This window comes from Bactrocera latifrons, unplaced genomic scaffold (genome assembly GCF_001853355.1).
Source record: "Bactrocera latifrons isolate USDA-ARS-PBARC rearing strain unplaced genomic scaffold, ASM185335v1 scaffold_191, whole genome shotgun sequence".
Lineage (NCBI taxonomy): Eukaryota > Metazoa > Arthropoda > Insecta > Diptera > Tephritidae > Bactrocera > Bactrocera latifrons.
The window spans coordinates 114206-129834 of NW_017535419.1; the positions used below are offsets into that span (position 1 = coordinate 114206).

The following is a 15629-nucleotide window of genomic DNA, read 5'->3' on the forward strand; positions in this document are numbered from 1 at the left end:
GAACTATTTTCACGTGCTGCAAGCGAATAAACAAAAGCGGCTCTGCACGGACTCTCCCCTATACAGGTTTTACTTTAGCGTCCAATAAACTCTTGCCGGGGATTTCCAAATAGTGTCTGTCAACGCTGAAAAGTGAGTAGCGTTTAGTGAAACGTGTTGGTCACATTTCTTCAACAACAGGTGCGTACGCCAGCGCAGACATAGCAAAAAGCAACATTGCACCAACTCATACATATTTATTAATATTAAAATATTTGTTTAGTGTATGTTTATAAGTATATAGTAAGACGAAAAATCGCGGTTATATACCATACCTGAGATGCATATAGGAAAGATGAAAATATAAATGCATAAGGTGCTAATGAACAATGATGAACAACAAAATAATAAAGTCAATAAGAGAATAAATACATATAAACAATTCAAGTTTGTTAACTTTATTGAAGCTTTTATTTTGTGTAAGTGGTTTCCATATGACCCCAATTTAATGAAGTAAGGATGCCTTCGAATCGGTTAAATAATTTTGCGACTTGCATATAATAAGAAAAAAGGTTTTTTGGTGAAAGCCGGTATGTACATACATACATATGTACATAAAAAAATATTTGAAATGTAGCGATTTTTTAAGATTAATTGTTCAGTTGTCTTTTGTTTGTCGAGTATTTTATGTGTTGTAACTGATAGTTTAGGATATAAGATACCGCCCAAAAACCACCAAAATTTTGTTAAAATTCCGATTAGTTTCAACGTCCCCTGTTTGTAACTTTTTATGTACATATGTCTTTAAGGGATCCATTGGCCTCAAGGCTTCATAAAATCGATTTTTTATTGTCTTATCTAATTCTAAAACATTTTTAGAATATTTTCATAAATTCTCAACTTTTTGCGCGCTCGTGGTCACCTACTTATATAATCAACTAAAACTTTAAAGGTCAAGTATTCTCATGAACTACTTAACCGATCGCAATGAAATTTTGCTCAGGTCTTCGAAATATAATTTGCAAGTTTCATTTCTTTAATTTTTTTTTTTATTTACAACTATTTCCACCAAATTTTGCATATTTTTGTAAAAACATTGAATATTTTCCTTTAAAAATGTCACAACATCTTAGTAAAATATATATCTTTGAAATAATAATAATATTATATTTTTTATATACACAAAAAAATTGAAATACATAGGCCGTTTTTTGCTCGAGGAAATCTGTGTAACCGCTTCATTTTAGATACATTTAGCGTGCAACAAGATTATAAAAAAAAAAATGAAGTGTTTAATCTGTCTGCAATTGCAATTGCGTTCAAATTACACAGTTGTCCAAATTAATAACATGTCTTCATTACAATAACGACGTCGTATGTACATAATTGTAATGTGCCACAATCTCACTCTACCATACATGCGATGAAAAAAATTTGCTTAACTATAAACTTACTATTAATAAATTGAACATAATTGTATGTATATACATATGTAGCTATGATTGAAAATTCAATGAACATAAGCGATTTATGCAATCGAGTGCTGCTCACATGGTATTATTGTTTTGTTAATCCTCCATATAGGGTGTGGTAGAATACATATATGTATATTAATAAACAGATTTAAAGCAACTGTTATCCTATATCTTATAAAAAATGCAATTTAAATTGCTAACACTATATAAGAATCTTATGTATGTAGATTATTAAAAAATATATAACAAACAATATCTTTAAGCCCTTTCCCTACTCGCGAGCTTTTGATCTTACACTCTTCTCAAAATGTGGAAATTTAAAAGCAACAATAAAGTTTATTTTATTACAGGATTTTACATATATAAATGTACATATATGTTATATACAATATATTTCTTTGTTGCTATGCCTTATATCTTTTTGATGATGTGAGTCTCTTTTATATAGGCAGTGTTATCGTTTGGCTATTATCCAAAGTTGGGCGTACTGTAATCGTATTACAGTACGAATACCATAAAAAATAAACCTAATTTATCTGCCTGTTAGATCTACATTCGGCTCTGTGCAGCACCAACCATTCCTTACACGTAAGCTATACTTTTTTAACCATGAAAGCATGTGTGGTTTTTGACACTTTAAACTACTTGTAATAAAGTTGTTAAACACATTTATAAAAAAAAAAAAACATCGCAATGTTTTGGAAAATTATCAAAATAAAGTAATACGATAGTTTGCAACTACAGCTTACCCGCCTAACCAGTTTTGGATTTTTCTTCTACTAAGAGCTTGCAAAGGAATAATAATAATTTGTTTAACAGATTTAATTGGTGACCGCACTTCTACTCACCTAAATTTTTAGTTGGACATTTTAAATATTACAATTAATGTGTGGAGATTGTGAATTAAAAAGTTGTTGTGGCAACTATTACACCGTGTAACTGCACTTCAAAATCCTTGTTTGTAATAAATTTACCATTTTTAATGCCGAGAATGTTTTATATTATATATAAGGCCATAAAGTTATATGTTTATATAAATTATTAAATTTGGTAGCCTAATATTAAGTTTCTTTATGAAAAATTTAAAAGTTTGGAAATTTATTTTTTCTACTATTATCTTTTAATGGTTTTGAAATTTGTTTAGTGTAGCAAACTGTTAAAGTTTAAAAAATTAAATAATTTTCTCGTAAAGTCCCAGAACAGTTGGAACTACTATTGAAATATCGGTAAAGTGTTTTAGTGGATTAGTTATACTTTGGGTAAATGGTAACTATATTTAAGGGACAAATCTATTTTTTTTTAATATTATTTGTTACTTTATACCTTTAATAATTTACTAAAAGAATATTTCAAATAGTTTTCGGACATTTTTAGAGCTATAAACTTCTAAAACTTCTAAATCGTAACCGTTCAGTTTAATCAGCTCTAACACTTTATACTTGAACGAGCTTTTCTCGAAGAGTACTTTAACAGTAATGTTATGGAGACAAAATACATCAATATGCATACAAAATCCATATAAATCCATACAATAATTTACCAGTTTTTGATCCGATTAAAAATAGATTCTTGGCAGCCCAGAAACGATCGTCAATTTTAGATTTTTTTCGACCGTAGATCATTGTACAGACAATATCTTCTAGACGAGAATTTTGGTTTTAAATTTTTTTCCACAAAGAACTTATTTCTTTTATATTTATACCAATAAATAAATAAAGAAATATGTATGTACCATTTTTCCCCTAGAGACATTATTCCATTAGTGCAAATCGAAATTTCCAGAACGGAAGCGAGCGAACCTTTGTTGGCAACGACTCCAAATACGAAAAGACTTTTTCGACTACTGGCATTTGAACCAAATTTTAATTTCCTTAATTTYGAAAAAATTAAAGTTTGTGGCAAAGTGCACTAGATACAGCAATTAATTGCATAATTGCCAAGTGCACTTACAATCTCATATAGCTGAAGTAGTATTTAGCATATAAATAAATAAACATTGACCACAACTAAGTCCGTAATGATTAACAATTAAAAACAAAATTGTCATGCTTTAACCAGTATTTATTATTGTGTTATATAATTTTTCTAAGACTCTTATTTTTAGTGCTTTTATGCAATATGCCAGAAGGTGTTTATAAATATGCAGTTATTATTAAAAATATGCGCTAATAATTAGCGTTTTGTATGCCCCTAACGATGATCGAAATTGCCATATGGGTGTTGGAATTCCGCAGTTTTTACACGCTTGTCAGATTTTGATCATTATGGCTTGCGCATAGGCGAGATAATGAACGGTTGACATCAATTAACAGAAAGTTGCACAGCTGTAATATCCGTTTAATTGCAGGAATCCCGTTTGATTGGGCGAACTAATAAATTAAGAGGCAATGCATTATGCATTTTAAGTATTAAGATATTAAGATATTATATTTATATAATTCTTTATAGGCACGGAAGTGAAAACGATCAACCGTAAAGAATTTGTATGACATACCGACTTCCTTCACGCTTGCCGTGTAATGACTCCATATTGAAAGTTGAAACCATTTGAATTATTATTTTAGATTGTTTGGTGTAATACTAGTTAAATTTGAAATATAAAAGAAAAAATACTGCCTAAAGACATTTTTTTTTAAGTTTTCAACATAAGATTACTAATTTAAAAGTTATCTCTTCGAAGGCATTTAKATCTGATCTATGATTTTATGGCCTATTTTTTTGTCAAAGTTATAAATTTTTATTTACGAAAATCAAATGCAATAGTATTATGCCCATCTGAAGCTATGGCATTTTTCCATCTTTATGTAAATTTGTAATGTCAAGCAGCATTTTCAACATGTACAATCGCCTTTCAAGCTCCCTTAGCTTCAATTCATAAGTCACCAAATTTTCTCGCCTTTGAATGTATTCGATTGCTTTTGATCGTTTTAAAATGGCTGCTTAAGTGACTCCCAAAGGTTCTGCCAGTTCTTCTTGTATTTTAGGCTTTACACATCAACAAAGGAAAATTCTAACGGTAAGATATCACATGATCTTGGTGGCCAAAGGGTGAAATTATCTGCTCATCGAAGTATCTCAATAAATCCATTGATTGATGCGATGTGTGGGAAGTGGCGCCACCTTGTTGAAACCAAATGTCGCCGAGATCACGAATTTAAATTTCAAGCATCAAATAGTTGTCATTGACGGTTCCGTTCTCATCGGAATCATTTTAAGGATCATCATCAAACTCTTGTTTTTTCTGGACAAAATGGTAGCTCTTGAATCTCTTTAGGTTGCTCTTCATTCTGAACGCTTTTGCTMAAAAACGTCAGTTCTTTTTGGAACTTTGACTTCGTAGAGCAAAGGGTTGTGGCTTGGGAAGGTCGAGCGGCTTCAGTTCTTTCACAATCTGTATTTTGTAAATTTTAAACTTAAGATCTCGACGTAAAATAGGTCAAACTTTCATGTACACTCCTAGTCACGTCTATTATATTTTCTTCACTACTTGCTGGACGCGGTTTATTCGGTCGAATATTATACAATAATGAATGCTGGATCTCAAGATGAGTGATGGTGCTGCAAATAGTACGCTCAATAGGCCTATTAGGTTGACCATAAGTTGAGTAAAGAGCGTGAAACGCATTCTTTACGGAAGGGGAATTTTCGAAAACAGTACCTCTACTTGGATCACCCCTCAAAAACATTCAAATCGCGGTGAGCTCAAACAAACTCTGGCATAGACATGAGTAATAGTCAAGAAGGTTATGTTATGAATTTGGTGACATCGGCAGGGAATTCTCCTATCGACAAACTATTAATTCAGATCTGCACTTTCAACAATTGAACAGTCTGAAGTAAACAATCGCCCMGGATGATTCCAGGTTCATATATATTGTTACTGACTTACCATAAGAACCTGACACCAAGTGGATACTGAAATAATAAAATTAAATTTTAAAATATTTGTATTAAATGGAAAAGTTATTTTCAAAAAAGATTATTCCCTGATTCAAWTTTTGAACATTTGGTATTAGCATTATATATATAGCCAATTATATTCGTGACCTATAATTAGCTAGGTTATTAAGTCTAGCTGAGCTTCAGGCATTACTTGAACAATATAGCGATTAAGATTTTCCCTCATGGATGCTTCTTTACCTTTTCCATTCATTTGTTCGCGTCATTCAAAGTATGATTCAATGAATCGGTATACTTTTTTCAGGTTCTTTAAAATATAGGTTTCTCTTCATCGAAAACAATAGAACARTGGATATCTAGTTAATCTGAATTTAATTTATATAAGAAAAATTAAAACAATGCAATTACAATTAAGTGCAATGGTAGAAAAACTGATTAATTGGCACATAAGTAAAGCGCTTAGCAATTATGCAAGTTATGTACCTCATTTCATTATAATAGTTAAACACATACATATATGCTTACGTATTGAAGCTGGTGATTGCCACCACACAGTTCGTTAGGTGGCAATCAATCACTCATTCAGTTTTTGAATATTGAGAATTCCTCACTGGGCAACACCGATTTGCCACTAGAAATGATAGATCTAACAGCAACTAAGTACGTTTTATTACAGGCGAATAAATATTACTGGCCAATAATTGCATACAAATATATGTACACATACATGTATGTAAAATGCAATGCAACGAACGACAAGGCCGGTGGTGTGCTGCCACAGCATTCACCTGATGTGTGAACRCTTAAAATTTAATTGATTTAAATTTAAAAATTACCTGGGGAATCATTAAGTGTATTTATATAGTTTAGTTTCATTATCCATAAGTGCGCTCATATGTATGTATATATGTATAAACATACATATGCAAYTGTGGATTTTCCTAAGCAGTGAAGCTAGACATCTCATATTTRTAATATGATTCTTTTATATTGAATGAAACATAATAATAACTAAATACTCAATATGTTGCAAAAATAACAAGAACTATTTCCCTTTGTTCATTACTAAATACTATAACTAAATTAGGTGTAACTATGCATGTAACTAGAACCACATCAGGTGCATGTAATTAACCTTAAGMTGATTAAAAGTCTACATATCTTGTAATTACTTAAGTAGCATTGTTTTATTCACAGACATATTTACAAAAAAAAAGTATYTCATTCATTAATTTTACTTCAGGAATTCATAAATGATTTCTATAAAAATCAATCATTTTCTATATGTGTATATAACTGGCGAGTCCTATTAAAATATAACTCCAGTTTCTTGCTAGAATTTGGTTTTAGTATTCAAATTGCCACCAATATACACCTTAATAGCAATGTTCTCACTTTTCTATAAGGTTTGTAGTAACGGGTGATCCAAGTAGATGTATTTATTTTGGCGCATTTTATGWCGAGATCTTAAATTGTAAGTATACAATATAAAGTTTATGCAAGAACTGAAGCCGATCGACCTTCTCAAATGACATCCCTTTGCTCTATGTGCTCATTAAAAGTTTCAAGAAGATCCGATATTTTCGAGCCAAATTTTGTTTAGCGATGAGGCCTATTTCCGGCKGAATGCGTATGTAAACAAGCATTTGGGACGAAGAATAACTTGAAGAGATTCAAGAGCTGCCATTTCATTCAGAAAAATCAACGATTTGGAGTGGTTTGTGACTCGGTCGGTCCTTATTTCTTCGAAAATGATGCCTATATTTGCCGACTATTTGGATATTAAAGGTCGTGATCTCGGCGACATTTGGCTTCAACAAGACGGTGCCACTTCCCACACATTGCAKCAATCAATGGTTTTATTGCAAGAACATTTCGATGGCAGGATCGTGTGATCTCACAACGTTAGACTATTTCCTGTGGGGATAAGTAAAGTCTAAAGTCAAAAATTGAATTCATATGATGGACCATCTAAGGCRTAGCCGTGGCCAACATTTGAAAGAGATAATCTTCAAAAAATAAATGCTCTTTCGAATCATTATAAACATTCTCCATTAAGTTTGAGTTTTTTTGTGTTTATTCTTTAAAAAAATAGGGAAGCTTGAAATGGATCACGCTTTAAAATTTATACTTCGCTTTAGTGTCGGAATTTTCTTGAGGTCTGGGAAAAGCATGAAGTCGATTTTAAAAAAMTTGTTACACTGTACAATCTCAATCAATTTCACTTTATGCATATCTGAAATCTTCTCTTTTTGACCTATTGTTGTTGTTTTTTTTTTTGGGATAACACTCAATAATACCTTATTTTGGTAACAACCATTATCACATTAAAAGGCATACCTAGTGTGAAATTTTGAAAACAATAACGCCTACAAAGAGTATTTCAAATAGTTTTTTAGATGGAGCCCCTCAGTTCAATCAGCTGTAACAGTCTATCTTTAAACACGTTTTTCTGGCAACATCATTTTTAGAATTGGCTTGAGCGATTGCTTTGAGACAAATGATAGTTTTTAATTAATCACTTTGATCAGTAAAAAAATCAAATTTTTGCAGTCCAAAAACGTCAAATATTTTGTGTAAAATTCAACTTTTTTTAAACACATAATTTTTTTTATTGACTGACGGTAAGTCATTGTGTCCACAATATCTTCCAGCGAGAATTTTTGTGGATTTCATCGACGAAAAAGTTCGGAATCACTGCAGCAGCGGATTACCGTTATTAGATGTGCCACTTAACTCACGAAATTCCTTTCAATTAATTTTCTTAGAAACAACCGTGGTCACTCAAAATCAGTACGAACTTTTCAACCTCTTTGGTAAGTTGCATCTTATAAAGTGTTACTGCCTGAAGAAGCGGGATTCTTATGTAAAAAAACTAAATTTGCAAAAACTCGTTTCTTCAGCTGACAATATAGTCGGTCTGATAATATCATTACTATGAATTATCTTTCTGTTAAACGGTTACAGTTTACTACATTTTGAAATATGTAAGCGCTAACAGGTGGCGAAATTAACCCACGACAATAACAAACTGAGAGCATTCTATTTAAACAATTCTACGAGTATGTATACATGTTTAGTGTTTAACACTTTATTCTCGCTAGGAATATGGTATCTAACAACTTTCTAGTGTGCCTGCCACATTTTACCCATGCGCTTCATTTTACAAAGACGATTATCAAAAGCGATTTATAACGCAATAAAAATGGAGAAAAAAATCAAATCCCTCGTTAGATCCAAACAATTTATGAATGTACTTCATGTTGTAAGCAATTATAGTAAATCGTAATACGATTGAATGATGCAAACAATTGGAATGGCAGACGAAAGGCTACAMATACTTATATAGATTGCACAGGTTAGCGTAAAAATATGCAACAAACAATACAAACCACATGCAAACACACACACAGATAATAACAGATCTACAATTACATATGATGGTGTGCTAAGAAGCATCAAGTCAGATAAACAATTATGTGAATTTACAAATCATTGCTTTGAAACAATACAAATGTTAATTCATATCATGAAAATATATAACCACCATATATATATGTGTATATAGTATGTATGTTTGTTGTACAAATTTTAATTCGTACATGAAATTTTCGTAAACGCACATTCAACTAACTACAATATTTGCGATCGCGGCCAATTGGCACCAGCGTTGAACCTTCATTTTGTGGAATTTAATTGCGGTGAACTTGAATGGTATACTGATAAGTTGGCTTTAATGTAAAAAAATGGTGCGTATATGTGGTGTACAATACGCAGAACCTTTTCGGCTTTACCAACATTTATAAGCATTTGTAGATATGTTTRTGAGACTTACTGCTATTAAACTCAATTGTTTGTGTTGTCAAAACACAACGCTATTACTGTAATTTGACACATTTGAATATTGTCATGCTTGATTTTAGTATATGTACATACAGTTGTTTGTGTGTGGTTAAAAATCTGAAGCTATAATTATATACAATTTATTTAGACAGTAAATGACAAATGCTATAGTTTAATAATTTAATTGTCAATAGTTATTTAATATGCGAGTATTTTTATACACAAAATTATTGCAATTTGGAAATTTTCTTTACCCAATTTTTCCTTTGACTTCATTTCACAAGTTTTCAATTGGGCTTAAATCTGGAACTTGCGCTAGCCAACCAACAAGTGGAATTTTTCCTTTCGTAAGCCATTTTTTTTATATTAACTTTCCAATATGCTTTGGATCGTTATCGTGTAGAAAGATCCAATCTGCTGGCACACCATCATAAATATAGGGCTCCATTGTATTCCTCAGTATATTAAGATAAGCAAAAGTATCCATATTCTCCTCTAACTTTAGTAGTGGTCCAAGTCTAAGCAACACCCCAATCATTTAAATTTCCTCTGCCTTGCTTTACAGTCTGTTTGGTATATCTTGGATCGACTTCTTGGGTTTTCTTTTGAAGCACAAATGTTTTTCCATCAGGACCAATGTGGTTTAATTCGGTTTCATCCATAAAAGGTATCAATTTCCTAAAATTTAAATCCTTTAATCACTGACTATGAGGAAATGATTAACGTACTTTAAAATATTTTTTCCGACAGTAGTGGTTTTATRTGCTCACACACCCAAACAAATTATTTTAATTGAAACGTCTCTGCACTAGTGTACTTGACATGTTTAATCCCAATTCTGCATTGATTTCGACCATTATTACGCGTGAGGATCTGAGATCAGCTTTCATTTTCTAAGAATTACTTTATCTTCGCGGTGGGTTATTTTTCAAACCGGTGCCTTATAAATTATGTTTTAGGATAACAGATTGAGGCCATTATTAACTTTTTTGATGGCATTGTACACATTTTTTCTGGAACATTTCACTTGGTTTATACTGAGAACGGTTACTTGTTAAATCAAACACAAGTAATGACCGAAAACTGTAAGTGCGCAAAATCATTGTTTAACGAATTTATGACGAAATTAAAAAAATAAAACATATTAGCAAAATCTGAATGGAAATGACAACGGCTATTTTCCTATACATTTAAAGAGGCGTGAGAAGCAGTATTGATCTCTTAATAACAAATTTATCGAAACATCACTCTCTTACAAGTAACCGCAAATTAACTCCATCAGATTCAATACACTTATGGCAATGTTTTTTCCAGTCCTCGAAACACTTAAACTCTTTTTTGGATGGCTTCAGCTCCTTCAGCGGATTTTATTTGATCTCTTCGATCGTCGAAAATGGGTTCCACGTTGGAGCTATTTCAGTTTGGGGTACAAGAAAAAGTCACACAAAGCCAAATCTGGTGAATACAGTGGTTGAATGATGGCTCGTTACGATCGTATAAAATAAATAAATTGCTCTTTTCCAATCCCGCCGTTATCGACGGATGTTCTCACACAATAGCCGCGGGCAAATAGAACTGTTCATTGACCGTCTATCCCTCCAGAACAAATTATGATGCACCAAACCACCAATATCGAAAAAAACAATCGCATTACCTTGATTTTTGAAGCGTTTGGCCATAATTTTTATGGTTTCGGATCGTTTTTATCATCTATTCCGATAATTGTTGACTTCTTGTCATCTCTCTAACATTTGCTTGACGATTTTCAAGTACTATGTACTTCACTTTTTTAATATTTTATTAGTTGAAGAGGTCGAAGGTCCTCCAGAATGAGAAAAGCCTTCAACGATCTCTCGACCGTCCTTGAAGACCACTCGTATGTAGGGTTGTGTTTTTGATAAAACTGAATCAACGTAAGCTTTTTCCATGCGCAACGATTCCACACCCGAAATTTGATTAGAAATACAAAATTTGAGACAAATCCTTAGTTCAGTATTTTTATTGACTGTGAAAACCGCAACACACCGTATCACTCTTATTTTTCTTCGTATATAAACCGAAGCCTATTGTACTCAGGAAAATAAGATCATGCTGATCATTAATATATATATTTCATAGGGTCTACTATGTTTCCTTCTGGGTATTACAAACCTGTTCAGGATATGAAAAAAAACTCTAAGGCAGAAAACCTTTCTGTTAGAATTAAGAGCGCATACATACTTGGAAAGACTGCCTTAGAGGTGTGTAAAAAAATATTTTTCAGAATACCAAGTGAAAAAAGAAATTTTGTTTTTACTCGCCCTTTTATACATATAAACATTGCATATTCTTTGTCTATACTATGTTTGAGGTGATTGAGAAATAATATCATTAAGTAAGTATATTGTGAGATCCAGACTTCTTTAAGCATTCGTCTGATCACCTGAGTAATTAACCAAGAAGGGAGGAGGAAGTGAAGTATTTGAACAGTACAATCGTAGTACATAAAAAGCTGTGCATTAAAGTATACGAGATTGAAAACAAATTTTGTTAGGGATTCCATGGTGTGTCAAACTCAACAAAAGCTAACTTAAGGTAAGCTTCACTTGTAACCAGTTACCAATACTAATTAATGGCTACTATAAAAATAACACCCGAAGAAGCTCAATAAATTTATAGTTAAAACTGCTAYGTAAGTTATTGCCGATAAGAAAATGGAATCAACCATCAATAGTTAACGTAAATAACAACAAAAATATGCGTCATCATGATGTTATTATGAATAGATTCCCCGGCTTTTGTGTGGTTTTTTTAATATGCATACATATACATACATATGTATACACATATGAATGTGTGAACATACTCACTATAGATTTGCAAAGAAATGCCACTTGGAATTTCCAAAGTTTTTATTTTAACTTTTWACAGCAATTACAAATAATAAGTTCGCTCGAATTCCCTGGTAATGCGACCATAATGGGKGCCGATTAGTGTATGTGTGTGCGTATAGAACATATAATGCTCAGTAAAAGTGCATAGATATGTATGTTTGTAAGTGTGAATATAATCCACTCACAGTTAAACGTTTTGCGTTTGCGTGCATAATATATTATTGATATCGTTATATACCATATACTCATAAATATCATTAAAGATATACATATAGTTAAATTAATATGCATGCCTCGCCTGCTCTCCATAATCGTCACAAACAAGCCTCTTTTTGACATCGAACATTCGTAAAATGACTGTCGCCAGGTGCTTTTTAGCTACAGACATAATTTCATATACACATAAATGTATTTTTATATTTATATGTCAACAAGCACACATGTCTACCCATATTAATGTAAGTTCTTATTTTAACTTTTGAATGCGCCGAACTTCTTGCGAGCCAGTTACAAATTAAGCACAAAACCAGTCATTTAAAAATGTGASATACATATGTAGCTGCATTTGTACGAGTTGTGTATTCGGCTTCCTGTTCAAACATTTCCGAAACAAACTTGAACTCTGCTTGCAGAGCGCGTAAGTTGAAACGAATATGCCCACTTTTCACGCGCTACCGCCACCACGCCTCGCAATTTTGCCCTCACAAATGGTCAAGTAATCGATTCGAATGTGTGGTGCTAATTCGGTACCTATACCCGTAAGTGATAGCTGGCGTATAAACCTGCTTTGCCGCGAAACTCCTCGTGCTGACTTACTCACCTACCGAACTTCGATGTACGATTAAAGTACGTATGTACGTGGGGTTTGCGTACGTACATACGTCACGGATTGAGTAAGCGCCTGCTCACAGCAGAGGAAATCCACAATTAATGCTGATGCTTGAAACAACAACAACAGCAGCTTACGGCGAAGAAGTGCCTGAAAGCGCAGCTTTAAAGCGTTGCGCTGTGCAAACGGCTGATGAAAAATAAAATTTAAAAAAAAAACCAACAACTACAATGCACAAGCTCGTAAATTGAGAGCCACACAAGTGTTAGTTTTGCTCTCTTAATAGCGCTTGCTGCCACAATGGTTCCCAGCAGCAACTAAATTTTGTCGATTGACGATTTGTTCGTTGTTTTTCTTTACGATTCGCGATCACACACACACATATATATACATACATACATACACACGAGCCCCACAAATTATTAAAGCAGCTGCTGCTGTGCTTTGTTCGCGATCCATTCTTCATCCTCACGAGCTACCTCTGCAGCTGCTGCTGTGACTGTTGCTCTTTTTGTAGTTTTTTGTTTTTTTGGATTTCGTTGGATTTGTGCGGCGGGCGGTAGTTGGCTCTTATGCATTCTAGCGGTGTCCGCTGAGGCCATTGTTGCGCTGGACGCGTATAAAAGTTGACTCGCGTTCGATGTTCTGATTAGTATTTGTGCGCCGCTGACTTTGTAACGTTCGGAAAAACTCCAAGCTGAAACTTGTAACAATTTGGTGTGTTGAGCAAGTGCAAAAATTTCGCAAGAACAAACATAATTACTGAGTTTGGGTAATAAATAATTGCGTCGAGTTGTTGAAGTGTATTGTGAAAGTGTACGAACTATATAAGGAATTGGCAGTCAGTGGATTAAGTATTGTAAAAGTACGTAAATTAAATTTTTTTTAATAATTTCTTAATATTAATTTTTTTATGAATGTAGTGAAGTCGGAAGTGTGAGAAATTTTTTTGCTAAATTTACAATACATTTTATTTTCGTTCTCGAAAATAATTCAAAATTGCATGCGTTAATTTTGTAATAAAAGGTTAAAACTTCATTCGTTTGTGTTATGTATTATGTGTTATACAATTACTTCTACCGTTACCAATATGTGTGATTTTCCAATTTATAATTGTTTCAATGTTATTGAGATTTTTTTATTGTCTATTTATTCAATAAGTGACTTTTCGTGACATTAAGCTGTTATTAGTATGGTTTATTTTGAAACGAAATTGAGTTAATGTAACAATTACTTACATCAGCATAAAACAAATCCGCCATAAAAAGTTTTTTAAATTAATTTATTAATTTTTATATAAACCCAATAAGCTGATACGAAAAAAATAAACAAATTTTAGGAAGTTTTAAACAATTTGATTGTGTTATCCTTTGTCATAATATTGGGTAGTCGAAAAAGTATTTTCGTATTTCCAATCAAACTTCAACTTATTTAAGCAATATTTTTCCTGAAAACGATATTTATTTTTGAAAAATATTTTCACATATGTACATATATCTCTTATACAACTATTTTTTTGAAGAATTTCTTTAACCTTTTACTTTTTCAAAAGCTTTAATGGCATAAATAAGTTTTATAAAGCTATACCGATAAACYATAAAGCGAATGGATTCTGAGATTGTTTTCAATTCCCAAACGTTTTTTGTACCACTTTGCAACTAAAAACATCGAAAATATATACTCAGACAMTCAATAAGAGAGAGATAAGAAACGGAAACTAAAATATTATTTTGCCAAAAATCCAAACTTCTTTATACAAAAAGCACTTTAAAAATCAACATTTATTTTTTCACCAACCGTAATATTTTTCTGACAAGCCAGTTATGTATGCATTTTGACTTAAGAAGAATACAAATAAAATATAAAGATTACTGTTATCTCCTTTTCAGAAGCACTAGAATTTTTTGCATAAATGTTGAWTTCGATTCATGCTCTTAGTTCCAAYTAAGGAATTAGCTGAAGATTGATTGATCTCCCTATAAATCCAGTTTTAATGACAGACGCAGATGTAATTCATTCAAGAACAGTCCSAGCATTAGAAGTTGATGGAACCCCTGATTTATTTATTTGTATTGTTTAATTATAATTAATTTTTAAGATATTACATATACATATAAAACTTTAACTTTTTTATTTTGTTAAATAAATTTATATTATCGTTTGCAATAAAAATGTCAAGGTTAGGTTAAGTAAATCAGGTAAGCCAATGAGCCACGTATACACCACTTTTGGTYCTTTGCGATACCAGATCTAGTTCAGGTACTAGGTCAATGTATTTAGTAGTCATCCTCTACGATCTCACGCTTAACTCAAATTTTAACTGTGTGGCTTCACTATCGATACCTTTTCCAGTGTATCATACCGTGGGGACCCCAGATGCTTACAACGTAATCTTGCCAATGCGGGACAATGGAACACGAAGTGCTTTATTATTTCCCTGGTGCCTTGCAATAGACATTTTATGCAGTCTTCTCGATCAGAATGTCAAGCACATAATCTTAATTGCTTTTAAGTGTTCCCGTATAACTTTTACTTTTGATTTTAAATTTTTTTCTTATAGTAATTAACTTATAATAAAAAAGAGTAGGGGGCTAAGCTTTGACAAATATTTTATTTTATTACTTTTAAAATTTTATTTAATAATTACTTTATTTTATATACTTATGAAATTAAATTTGAAATTGTTTAAAAATTATTAAATTACAAACATTCGAAACGATCCCATTTTAT

At 32.1% G+C, this 15629-nt stretch overlaps 1 protein-coding gene across 1 annotated transcript in view; it reads left to right on the forward strand.

Annotated features, from left to right (window-relative positions):
• Positions 1-13549: 13549 nt before the first annotated feature.
• The window catches only part of LOC108967581 (mycosubtilin synthase subunit C), a 23669-nt gene continuing 21589 nt past the window's right edge, over positions 13550-15629 (forward strand). The window contains exon 1 of the mRNA XM_018931102.1: positions 13550-13764. The gene's annotated coding sequence lies outside the window, so the exon portion shown is untranslated. The remainder of the gene's footprint in view (positions 13765-15629) is intronic.